Source organism: Lepus europaeus, chromosome 18, assembly GCF_033115175.1.
Source record: "Lepus europaeus isolate LE1 chromosome 18, mLepTim1.pri, whole genome shotgun sequence".
Lineage (NCBI taxonomy): Eukaryota > Metazoa > Chordata > Mammalia > Lagomorpha > Leporidae > Lepus > Lepus europaeus.
In genome coordinates, this window is record NC_084844.1 from 10,539,193 (window position 1) to 10,552,719 (window position 13,527).

Here is a 13,527-nt window from a genome sequence, read left to right on the forward strand (position 1 = left end):
ATATGAATGTAGGAAATTTCATATATTTCTGTTGAATTTTATCTTTTAGGTTTCAGCTCAGAGGTCAAAATTCTTTAAATAATTTTGGCTTCTTGACCTCTCTTCTATCTTGATTTCAATATTATGTTATTTTATTTTCATCCATTGATTTGACCAGAATGATTTCTATGTCTTCATCTATGTCATTTATGAAAAATATGAACAGAGGCCGGTGCCATAGCTTAACAGGCTAATCCTCCACCTCGCAGCGCCGGCACACCGGGTTCTAGTCCCAGTTGGGGCACCGGATTCTGTCCCGGTTGCCCCTCTTCCAGGCCAGCTCTCTGCTGTGGCCTGGGAGGGCAGTGGAGGATGGCCCAAGTGCTTGGGCCCTGCACCCCATGGGAGACCAGGAGAAGTACCTGGCTCCTGCCTTTGGATCAGCGCGGTGCGCTGGCCGCAGTGCGCCAGCCGCGGCGGCCATTGGAGGGTGAACCAACGGCAAAGGAAGACCTTTCTCTCTGTCTCTCTCTCTCACTATCCACTCTGCCTGTCAAAAAAAAAAAAAAAAAAAAAGAAAAAAAAAGAAAAGAAAAGAAAAATATGAACAGAAATCTGGATATACTTATTCAAAAAATGTTCAATTTACCTAATTATAACATTGTTTATATTTTAATATCTTATCCACTAAGATATAATGAAAAATTGTATTAAATGCTTTGGTGAATTTTTATCATGACTATAAAATTTCATTTTATTTCAAAGATCAAGTAAGTATGCATGGTATGACTTATTTTATTTACTGTTAGTTCAGAGTGACCACCAAACTCTTTAACATATTTAATTATGTACTCTGGAATTGCATTTTCTGGTCTAAAGTTTTCAGTGTCTATACCTTTTCTGTCTTTTTTTTTTTTTAAAGCAGATGAACCATCACCTTTTAAATTCTTTACAGTTTCTAAGGACTCAATAGAAATGTGTCTTCTGTTACCTGTAAACAGCTGCAGGATGGAATTTGTGCCTGGAAACATGAACTTATTTGAAACAGATAGGTATTCTCTTACTAACTCCTCACCTGTCTCAACTTTCAGTTCTCTTTCTATGTTGTTTCACCTTTACCAATTTAAAGTCCATTTTCTATTCCGAAGAGGGAAAAAGAACACAAGATGGATCAAGTTTCTGTTTAGCCTTTATCTTATTCTTGTTGTTAAATTACTACCTGTGTTAACAAAAACACATGCAGACTTATTTCTCTCTTTTCTATGCCCTCCGATATATTCTCCATTTTTTTTTTAATATTTATGTATTGATTTGAAAGTCAGAGTTACAGAGAGGGAGGGGGGAGACAGAGAAGGGGTAAGATATTTCATCCACTAGTTTGCTCCCCAGATGGCTGCAATGGCCAGGTGGAAGCCAGGCACTTCACTGGGGTCTTCACATGGGTGGAAGACGGGCCATCTTCCATTGTTTCTCCAGTCCATCAGCTGGGAGCTGGATCAGAAGTGAAGCAGCTGAGCAAGAACTGGTGCCCATATGGGATGCCAGTGTACCAGGTGCTGGCTTTTACACATTATGCCACAATGCTGGCCTCTATATTCTCCATTCTAACTAAACCAATCTCTAATCTATCCTTCTTGACATTACCAGGTAACTCTACTTCTCAATGATTTCTCTGTAACATTTAATCATTTGCACCACATGACTTAATAGGGGAACAAACATTATTTTCCATAGTTTGATGTTTTATTATCTTTCTGTTTTAGAATAATTATTGATTTCTTTACTTTTTTTTAGTTCACCTAGAAAGTTGGAGTTCTTACTAAGCAAGAATACTAGATGCTTGATAAATATTTGGTTGAGTATAAAGTATCAAATTTGATAATACATTCTTCAAACAGCAGTCTCCTTGACTATTTTTCTGTTTGAAAAGACACAAAGAATAAAATACTTGAAATTCTCTTAAATAATATTTACAGTAAAAGTCAAACAAATTAAACTATCTTCAAGTCATTCCTTTCTCCAACTCTCTTCCCTCTAACACGCCACTATTTATTAATTAATCATTTCCCTAAGCCATTTAATAACAAATTCAGCTACATTTGATATGGTAGTTAGGAATTCTATTGATACAGATGATCAAGTCCCCTTCTATTTTGTCAAACAGTGCCACATTTCTTGTCTTGCTTCATTCTAGATAAAGATACCATTATGAAATTCTTTGAAATTCCACCTAATTTAAAGCCTGAATTTAGAAACTGCATCAGTACCTTTTTAAAGCTCATATACATGGCAAATGTTTAAAACAAATACTAATTAGTGTTCAATAATATAATTTAAAATGTTACATGTAATTTTCAATGTATTGATAATCATGCAAAACAATATACTAACTTGACATTAGCAAAACATACTGGAACAATATGGTGATTTTGCTGTGAATTTTAGCAACAGTAGCATTGAAAATCCATTAAACAAGGCTTTGATGACTAGCAAGTAAAAAAATAGCACAATTAGAATCCATTACTCACCAGCAGGAGGTTAGGTTGTAGGTTGGTTTCTGGGTTAGCAAGCCTTATTTTCTTTCTCTACAATAAATGCTGTCAAAATTCTGGCTCACTGTTAATTTTGTTCAGCTAGGGAACTTGATGAATTTCAATCTACAACTTCTATGATCTGTGTATTCCCTTGTGACCTATTTATCTAAAGAATCTATTAATTAGATGATGTGGGGATTTGGGGTGCCACCATGACAACCAAGCAGTATGGCTTGTTTTTATTTCCTAGATACGGAAGCTCAGGAAGGAACATCTTCTCTCCTACTGCTTATTTAGTAATGGAACTTGGGAATTGTGGAAATTTAGATTGAGATTATTTGGTTAAATTGTTTTTAAGACACAGGCAGTCTGATAAGTAGCTTGCTGTCCAAAAGACAGTTAAATATGTCGGTGTTCATATGCTAATTTGTACCAATCTATTTAAATAACTTTTTAAAAAAATTAATTAATTGATTTGAAAGGCAGAGTTACATAGAGAGAGCTAGTTCACTCCCCAAATGGCTACAATGGCTAGGGATGAGACAGGCAGAAGACAGGAGCCAGGAGCTTTTTCCTGGTCTTCCACATACATGCTGTCTTTCACTGCTTTTCCAGGCACATTGGCAGGGAGCTAGAGTGGAAGTGGAACAGCTGGGGACTTGAACTGGTGCCCATATAAGAAGCCAGTGTCACAGGTGGCAGCTTTACCTGCTGTGCCACAATGTTGACCTGTATCTAAGTAATTTTTAACTGACAAAAACATTGTACCTGTTTATGGCACCTATGTGATGTTTCCATACATGTTTACATTGTATAATGTCCAGTCAGGGTAATTATCTCTTTAAGATCATCTTTTAATTAATAGGTCTTATTTAGTATTTTCTATGGTTCCCACAATTATATTACCATCATGAAATTTGTGAAGTGCTGACACATTGGTGGAAAATAATACTTGGATATTCTTTCTTTTACATGTAGCATTATCGGTAACATTTACTGCATACTTACAATATAAGACTTGGAAAATTCAATTGGTATAACAGAAAGCTCTTAAGCTCAGACTACATGCAGCCTAATTGAAGAGACAGTACCTAAATGATACGAACAAGATGGTAGCACGCGTGCGGTGGAGAGAAGACTGAGATCATTTTGTCTGAGTCATGAGGCTCTGAGAGGAGAATCAGGTTTTTGGTCATTTCACTTTGAAACAATAATAGAAGTGGGTGCAGACAGAATGAATGTCAACAGGACAAGAATAAGACACTCAGGACACAGAGAGCTGGGATGAAAGTATAGTTCAGTAACCTTTTTGCCTATTTATCTTTGAGCTACATTTATTTACTTCTCCCCAAGTTCTAGGCCACTTTTTCCTTTTTTTCCTCTTTAAAACTTTGCAGAGCAAATGTTGAGGAGATTTGGTTTAAATTTGAACAGAGGCCAGCGCCGCGGCTCACTAGGCTAATCCTCTGCCTACAGCACCGGCACCCCGGGCACCCCAGGTTCTAGTCCCGGTTGCTCCTCTTCCACTCCAGCTCTCTGCTGTGGCCCGGGAAGGCAGTGGAGGATGGCCCAAGTGCTTGGGTCCTGCACCTGCATGGGAGACCAGGAGGAAGCACCTGGCTCCTGGCTTCAGATTGGCGCAGCGTGCTAGCCATAGCAGCCATTTGGGGGGTGAACCAATGGAAGGAAGACCTTTCTCTCTGTCCCTCTGTCTCTCACTGTCTAACTCTGCCTGTCTGCCTGTCCAAAAAAAAAAAAAAAAAATTGAACAGAAAAAAACATACGCGGTATTCGCGGTATTCACAGAATTTTTAAAAACAAGCCTTTAAAAAATATGACTCTGCAAGGAAACGTGGGCATAGAGAAATCTAGAAAGTATGTGATATTATCGTTGTGACCTTTTCTTTCCCCTACAACTACTGTAACTTTTGGTCACCATTTAGCTCACTTCGGGCATTGAAACTCAAGACAGCCAACTACGTTTAGCAGAAACAAGGCGACGCACAATTTCTCACTCATAGTACAGGTTTCAGGCTGTGTGGAAAATTCTGGATTGCCACAACTGTCAGCCTTTCCTGAGGACACCTCAGGAACCAAAGGCGCCCTCACCTCCGACGTCCAGGTCGCTGTCTGAGGAGCTGGCGAGGAGGACTGGGCACTGCGGACGCCACGGACAAGCGGACAAAGGAGAAAGATTTCTTGAACCCATCAGTGACCAAGGAGGCCGATTTTGAGGGCTTAGGACCAAGGCTACCCACTAGGAGGCGGCAGGGCTTCCAGTCAAACTCTGTGTCCGGGATCTCAACCCGCTTGCTGTGCCCGCGCCTCCACAGAGCTCTCCACAGAGGAGGAAAGTCTCAGGCGCCTAGGCCCGGGGCCAGGACCAGGACGCCCGATTCGCGCGGGAACGCGGTCCCCTCGGTGCCCCGCCCCCAGGTGCGCTTCCCTCCCGGGCGCGTGCGTGCGCCGGGGCGGGCGGGGCCGAGTGGCGTGCGCGCGCGTGCGCTCGTGCACCCAGCCCCTTCCTCCGGGAGCCCCGCCCTCAGGTGCGTTCGGCAGGAGGCGGGGCGCGGCGGCGGCGCGGAGGGCGCGGCCTGCTCCGGGGCGCGCGCAGGGCCGTGCGGCGGTGGCGCGCGCGCGGCCGCTCCCTCACACCAATTTCCGAGCTCCGTGGCTCGGCACAGACCTGCGCGTCGGGGCCTGACGGCGCTGCGGCCGCGGCCCTGAGGTGAGGAGGGCCCAGAGGGCGGCGGCGCTGGAGGCTCGCCTAGGGGACGTGGCCCCGGAGGGAGTGAGGGGTCGAGGAGCGGCGGCTGGAGGCGTCGGCGCAGGGGCTGCGGGGGTCTGGGGGCGTGAGGTGCAGCGGGCCCCGGAGGAGGCCGGCGGCGCCCTGAGGGAAGCCCGGGAGGTGCGGTGTGCCCGGCTCGGGGTGTTGTCCTGGCGGGGAGGACCGGAGCCCCTCCGTGGCCCGAGCATCGCTGGGGAGAGGAGGAGAAATGTTATTGAAGTAAATTTCTCTCCCGACAACTGGCTCGTTAGCGCTCGCTTTCCTTGGGGAGGTTCGTGCTGATCATTATCGGGTGTGTGCGAGGGAGTTTGGGTGCGAAGAAAATGCGCAGGTCTCGTGACACGGTTTTGGGGCGAGGAAAATCGCTGCGGTTCCCGAGACGCTAGGAAAAGCTGCTGGCACGCAGGGGTCCTCAGCGGATCGGAAATCGGGGTGAGAGACCCTGATGGCCCAGAGGTTTCTCCCGGGCTGCGGAGGCTTAGGTTTACCTTTTAGGATATGTGTGGAAAAAAAAAAAAAAAAAAGAAAGAAATCAGGATTGCTTTCTCTGGAGGACGTTCTGAAGGCGTCCAAGGGGAGAAAAAGAGTATTTGCTGGACTCCAGCTGCGAGCCAGGGTCAGTCTCCTGTGATCCTGAAGGCAGCTGGGCCAGGCTGGGCAGATGTGGTCTCTGAGGTGGGGCTGAGACAGGTTAGGTCATTTCTGTGGTCTCCTCTGCTCCGACGTGGAGCTGAGATTTCGAGTCCGGCATGCCCGATTCTAGTCTGGTGCTTTATCCGCTGTATGTTGACTGCCGGAGAACAGTGTTGCATGGGGTTTGGAGGACACTGCATAGGAGAGAACCTTCTCAGGCTTCTTGGAGTATTTGCATTGAAATCAAACTAAAGAAGCATTAGTTGTTGAAGACATGCTGTTTAAGTGTATTTCCCTTCCCCTTCAAAAGGGGGTTAGTATAGGGAAATCTTCTGTTCAGGGTAGTAGCAGATTTGTTAATGCATTTCATGTTTATTGCATATCTTTTGTATTCCAGATACTCAGTGCCAAAAGTACTAAGATGAATAAAATTTAGAATCTTGTCTTTCAGTTTGAAAGGGTGGTTGTCTAAGAGTTTTCCAGTACCCTACTAAATCATAATCTATACTAGTTTGTGAATCGGTTGGGTCAAAAATAGTTAAAAATAGTTGTAAGAACAAGCTTCTAAGAACCTATTATATGTAGGGAAAGTTATTGGATAATCTCAAACGGTACTATTGCATCCTCATTTTTCTCTTTCAGCAAGAAATAACACTGCTGTAAAATTTAGGTTAAATTACGTTGACAATTTTTGTTACTGCACCACCTTTGGTAAATTTTAAAACATTAGAGAAGAGAGCATATATAATGCATCTGCTATTAAAAGGCTTATTTAATGGTTTTTTTATTAATTGAGAAGCCAGTGGTATAGCTGCACAGGAATTTCCAGTCATGAGTCAGGTAGCACCAGATTCCATTTAAGCTTTTCTAGTTCAGAGTTCTAATAAAAACAGAATCTGAGCTGGCATAGTGCTGCTTTGGGTGCAGATGTAGGTAGGTAGATATAAAGAATAATGGGAGATTTTGGAAATTTTGACTGTTTGCTTCAGTTTTTTCAATGAAGAAGGAATCAAGGCTACAAATGGAAACTCAAATTTGGAGATTGGGAAGGTGAATTAACTAGTGACATACATGGTTGCCAGTGAATTAAGCAATTACTCTTAGGTGTGAAAAGTGCAGTAGAGTGAATGTAGGGTGTTATATATTGAGTGCAGAAAATAAGGTGTCTAATTTTGTGAATAAGGTGTTTCAGGTTCACTTTAAGTGCCTGTCTTTAGAATCATTTAGACCAAAAACTGCCCAGCTTATGCATTTGCTGTGTTACAGGTATTCTTACTTTGTACACGAGTTTTTTGGGGAGTCTAGCATTTCCATTCTTTTTTCTTTGTATGGAAATTCCATTCTTTTCCTTTTCAAACTATTTCCCCACTTGTAGTTAGCAGATTATATTAAATATCTATCTGCAAAGTTACTGATAGTGTCTAATCTTTTTTGGCTTCATATGTTTGGTATAAATCCTTTGGTAAATGTTAAATGAATCTGCCACTTTTTTTTCACTTCCTTTTCTTCTTTCTCCTTTAACCTGTAAAAGGAGTTGACGAAATTTTTATGTAAAGATCAAGATAGTAAATAATCTAGGTATTGGGGTGAGCATTTACTTAGCAGCTAAGATACCCACATCCCCCATCTGAATACCTAGGCTTTCACTTCTGACTCTTGACTCGAGCTTCCTGCCATAGCAGATCCTGGGAGGCAGCAGTGATAGTCCCTGTGATTGTTTCTGACGCCCATATGGAAGTCCTGGATTATATTCCTAACTCTTGGCCTCAGCCCTAGCCCCTCCACAGCCATCAAGGGCATTTAAGGAGTGAACTAGCAGATGAGAATTCTAAAATTTTAAAATATTTTAGGTTTTTCAAAGTGTATGACCTCTATTTCAGTAACTTTGTCATTATAGCACAAAAGTAGTCACAGTACATAACTAATTGAGCCTGGCAGTATTTCAGTAACATTTTACTTATAATCACCAAAATTTAGCTTGCATGTAGTTTATACATGCCACTAGATGTTGTTTTTAAATTTTTCTGGCCATTTTCAAACGTAGAAATAACTGCGTTAAATAGGCAGTAGCTTGGATTTAGTGCTTACTGCGTCTGTCTTAGGGTTCTTATAGCCTTTGATGTGTAAAAACTCTCATGAAGCCATAATAACAGATTTTATAGGATGATATCAGTTATAATGTCATCATTGGTAGGTAGAGAAGCAAATATAAATAATATTTTTTAATTAAGGATATCATGGTCAAGTTCAAGATTAAGACATAAAAATAGTAATTACAGTTTTATTAGGTGTAGAGGTAGAACAAAAGAGTGGTAATCAACTCTGGTTTGGTAGGCCAGTGTGACCTCAGTCATCTAACTGACATGCTAACTGCATCTTTTACTAGGATGATCCTGAGGATGACTCAGTCTATTTTTGTAAGATGTTAATCTTAATTCATCCTTCACAGAAATAAACATGGATTTTAAAAATTAAATCTATTCATGTAAAATATATTTAAATCTATCAGGGTTTTACATGCTGTATAATGAAATGAATCTGATTCTGGCTAGCTTCAGTAAAAATGAAAATATATTGAGAAGATAGTAGGGAATTTAGCATACTCCAAGGAAGAAAGATAAGGTTTTGGGGAGGGTTTATGGTGTATTAATTAGATAGCAAGACTGTATGAACTTCCTTTATAAATAACTCACTCAGTTCCCATGACTTCTTTTAATTATAAATTACTGCCAGGAGAAAATTTAACTCTTACAGCTCAAGATTAGTGGTGGAGGAAGAGTGGTGCTGTTGATGATGATTTGTATGTTTGTTGCTTTATTGGTTTATTACTTTAAAAGGCTCTGACTAGGAGTGGAGTGAGTGAGCAGATTCATATATTTCAGATAGGGCCATTAGAGACTCACCCTTCAGGGAAAAGTTATCCCAGAAGGAAAAATATTGGGAATCTATCTGCTACTTTATGGGGAGTCTTTTATCTAAAAGTGAAGAGTTAAGCATTTAGTATTCAATTTGAATTAATAATTTAGTGGTGTTCATTACATCAATGTGCTTTGGCAGTTAACTTGAGAATGTTTATGCTATGTTGGTTGCTGTTCTATGTTTGTTTTATAGCAAATCCTGAAATGATCTGGCTTTCCTTTTTTCTTTTCTCTCTCATTCTGTCTCCCACCCTCCCTCTCTCCTCCATTCCTACTTCTCATCTGCCTGCCTAGATAGATGATTATCAATTCTTTACTGTTTTAATATTTTTTTAATGTATCTTCTTTTGTTGACTCCTTTTGTTTTGTGTTTTTAATTTATTTAATATTTTTGCAGGATGTCTAATTGTCTAATTTTCTTACTATGTGGTATGTATTAATGGTAAAATATTGCTAATTTTTAAATTGTCTAGTCTTTTAGTCTCTAGTGCATATAAAAAGGATGCTCAATTAAGTGAAATTTTAATTCCATGTATTTATTGAAAATAATTCTTTCATTTATTTAAAAGCAAGAAGAGAGAAAGCAAGAGAGCAAGAAAGACAGAGGGATCTCCTATGCACTGATCACTCTCCAAATACCCTCAATGGCTGGGGCTAGGCCAGGTGGAAGCCAGGATCTGGGAGCTCAGTTGGGGTCTCCCAGGTGCATGCTACCTGAACTGTTACCAGCTACCTTCCAGGATGTGGATTAGCAGGAAGCCAGAAATTGAAGGGAAGCTGAACTTGAACCCAGACACTTCCAGATGAGATGGAGGTGTTAACTGCTATGCCAAACACCTGTCCTTGTGTTTGCTTTTTTTGAAGAAGACAAAATGGCTCTAATAGGTTGCCTGCTTTTTTAATCTGTGTGGAGATGGTTAGCCAGTTTGGAAGATTCTTTGATTTGGAGGGAAATCATAGCAATGCCCCCCCTCCCCATTAGGTAGGTTTTTATAAAATAAGGCAGTATCAATTGTTCTGGAAGATCTCTCTCAAGATGCCTCTCAATACTTCTTGGTATGCAGAGATTCTAGGCTACCAGGATAAACATCTGAATGGGGACCACAGAAATTGCAGTTGAGACTCTGGCCTATTCGGTGTGATTTTTTTTTTTTTTTTTAAGGTTTGTTTATTTATTTGAAAGAGTTACATGGGGAAGTTGAGGGGTGCGTGGAAAATGTCTTCTATCTGCTAGTTCACTCCCCAAATGGCCACAGTGGCAGAGGCTGGGCCAGGTCAAGACAAGAGCTTCATCCAGGTTTCCCATGTGGGAAAGCAGCAGAGGGCCCCTGTGCTTGGGCCCCTGCACCCATGTGGAAGACCCAAAAGAAGCTCTTGGCTCCTGGCCTGCTAGTTCACTTCCAAATGGCTGCAATGGCTGGAGGTGGGCTAGACAAAAGCCAGGAGCTAGGAACCAGGAGCTTCTTCTGAGTCTTCCATATGGATGCTGTCTTCCACTGCTTTCCTATGCGCATTAGCAGGGCTCTGGTTGGGAAGTGGAGCAGCCAGGAATTGGACCATCGCCCATATAGGATGCCCACGTTACAAGTGGCAGCTTTGCCAGTTAAGCCACAATGCCTCCTCCTACATTCTCTTTCTGAGTTCAGCTATAATGGAACTTCTTTGAAGAATTGATAAATTGATAAAACTTATAGCTCTAACAGAGGTCCACAAGCAGAAAGAGTTCTCAGGGTCTTCAAAGGGTAAACATACTCTGGAAGAGGGTAATTAAACCTGTGACAAGCACAATGAATGAGATCATACAATTGTACTTTTAAAAATATTTATTGGCCGGCGCCAAGGCTCAATAGGCTAATCCTCCACCTGCGGCGCTGGCACCCCGGGTTCTAGTCCCAGTTGGGGCACCGGATTCTGTCCCAGTTGCTTCTCTTCCAGTCCAGCTCTCTGCTGTGGCCCAGGAGTGCAGTGGAGGATGGCCCAAGTGCTTGGGCCCTGCACCCACATGGGAGACCAGGAGGAAGCACAAGGCTCCTGCCTTCGGATCAGCGCAGTGCGCCGGCCACAGCACGCCGGCCATTGAGGGGTGAACCAACAGAAAAGGAAGGCCTTTCTCTCTGTCTCTCTCTCTCACTGTCCACTCTGCCTGTCAAAAAAAAAATATATATTTATTGAGGGAAAATGTATTTTCATTATTCCAACCTGAAAATCTTATTCATTAAGTAGTTAGTTTCTCCTCACTCTCTTTTCCCCTTAGCCTTTGGCAGCCACCTAATCTGCATTCTGTCTCTATGGGTTTATTTATCCTGGGAATTATGTAAATAAATCAGACATTATTGGTCTTTGTGTCTAAATTCTTACACTTAGTATAATGTTTTGGAGCTTCATATACATTGTAATGCATATCAGTACTTCCTTTTTATGGCTGAATAATTTTTAATTAATAATTATCTATAATTAATTGTGCATATATAATAATAATTAATAATTAATTGTGTATATATAAGGACTGTTCTGAAATTGTATTGAAAATTCACTATCATTAATTTCATTTTTCCGGTGACCTTTTTTTTTTTTTTTGACAGGCAGAGTGGATAGTGAGAGAGAGAAAGACAGAGAGAAAGGTCTTCCTTTTTGCCGTTGGTTCACCCTCCAATGGCCGCTGCAGCTGGTGCACTGCGCTGATCCAAAGCCAGGAGCCAGCTGCTTCTTCTGGTCTCCCATGCGGGTGCAGGGCCCAAGCACTTGGGCCATCCTCCACTGCTTTCCTGGGCCATAGCAGAGAGCTGGCCTGGAAGAGGGGCAACTGGGATAGAATCTGGCGCCCCGACCAGGACTAGAACCTGGTGTGCTGGCACCGCAAGGCGGAGGATTAGCCTGTTGAGCCACGGCGCCGGCCCCGGTGACCTTTTTGAGGTAGCCTTCTGTAGTACAGTTTGTTTGTCATCCATCTGTTGGTGGGTATTTGATCTGTTGTTACCTTTTGGCTATTATGAGTAGCTTTGTTATGAATATGTTTGAACTTGTAATTGTTAGAGTCTCTGTTTTCAGTTATTTTGCTATATACCTAGGCATGGAATTGTGTGGTATTACAATAATTCTATGTTTAATTTGTGAGGAACTGCCAAGCTGTTTTGCTTAGTATCTGAACCAGTTTTTTTTTTTTTTTTTTTTTTTTTTTTTTTTTTTTTTTTTTTTTTTTTTTTTTTTTTTAACAGGCAGAGTGGACAGTGAGAGAGAGAGAGACAGAGAGAAAGGTCTTCCTTTTGCCGTTGGTTCACCCTCCAATGGCTGCCGCGGCCGGCGCGCTGCGGCCGGCGCACCGCACTGATCCGATGGCAGGAGCCAGGTGCTTCTCCTGGTCTCCCATGGGGTGCAGGGCCCAAGGACTTGGGCCATCCTCCACTGCACTCCCTGGCCACAGCAGAGAGCTGGCCTGGAAGAGGGGCAACCGGGACAGAACCGGCGCCCCGACTGGGACTAGAACCCGGTGTGCCGGCGCCGCTAGGAGGAGGATTAGCCTAGTGAGCCGCGGCGCCGGCTGAACCAGTTTGTTTTTGTACCACCAGTTTGTTTCTGTTTTTCCAGTTTCTTGTGAGAAATCTGTTCTTCAGCTTGTTACTCTTCTGTAAATAATATACTGTTACCTTTGTTATTGAAAGCCCAGTCCCTGTCCCTAGTGTCAAATCAAATGATAAGGACAAGGTTTGAGGGCAAAGAAAAAAGGAAGTTTAATCTCGCAATAGATGAGGAGGTAGCAGATCAGCGTCTCAGGAACTATCATGCTGCTTAGTGAGTATGTTTAAGGAGGCTAGGCTACTTAAGCCAGGTACTGAAGCCCATTGCAGGTCAGGTAACTTAGTATCGTGGATGTCAGTGCTCTTTGGGAAACTTGTTTGATGGCTTGACTTTATTACAAGAAGAGAATAATAGGATACTCAGTAAAGCTACGGAACATTTGACTGAAGCTGAAAGAGTCAAAGTAGGCCAGTGCCGCGGCTCAATAGGCTAATCCTCTGCCTTGAGGCACCGGCACACCGGGTTTTAGTCCCTGTCAGGGCGCTGGATTCTGTCCCGGTTGCCCCTCTTCCAGGCCAGCTCTCTGCTGTGGCCCGGGAGTGCAGAGGAGGATGGCCCAAGTGCTTGGGCCCTGCACCCCATGGGAGACCAGGAGAAGCACCTGGCTCCTGCCTTCGGATCAGTGCGGTGCGCTGGCCACAGCGCGCCGGCTGCAGCGGCCAATGGAGGGTGAACCAATGGCAAAAAGGAAGACCTTTCTGTCTCTCTCTCTCTCACTGTCCACTCTGCCTGTCAAAACAACAACAACAACAAAAACGAAAAACAAAAAACACACACAAACAAAAACAAAAACAAAAAACAGAGTCAAAGTTTTGGGTTAAGAGAGCTTGGTGTTTCATTAATCAAGATGAAGCCCACTTAGTTTGGAGCCCATGCTTATCTTGCCCTTAGTTATTTGTATCCCTTTGCATTTTGTTTCAACAAATTTAAACCTCTGATCGAGATGATCAGGGAGGGCCAGACTACTTTGCAACTTCAGTTGACTTCTTCAAGGCCAGTTTCTGGAATTTATGAGCAAGCACTATTTGAACAGACACTTTGGTCATATGTTCAGTAGTTTGCTTTTGTTCATCAGAATATAATAGATGTATTTGGTCCA

General features: G+C 42.6%; 1 protein-coding gene across 1 annotated transcript in view; it reads left to right on the top strand.

Annotated features, from left to right (window-relative positions):
* The first annotated feature begins 5,174 nt into the window (after positions 1 to 5,174).
* The window catches only part of ABCA5 (ATP binding cassette subfamily A member 5), a 92,562-nt gene continuing 84,209 nt past the window's right edge, over positions 5,175 to 13,527 (top strand). The window contains exon 1 of the mRNA XM_062216105.1: positions 5,175 to 5,241. The gene's annotated coding sequence lies outside the window, so the exon portion shown is untranslated. The remainder of the gene's footprint in view (positions 5,242 to 13,527) is intronic.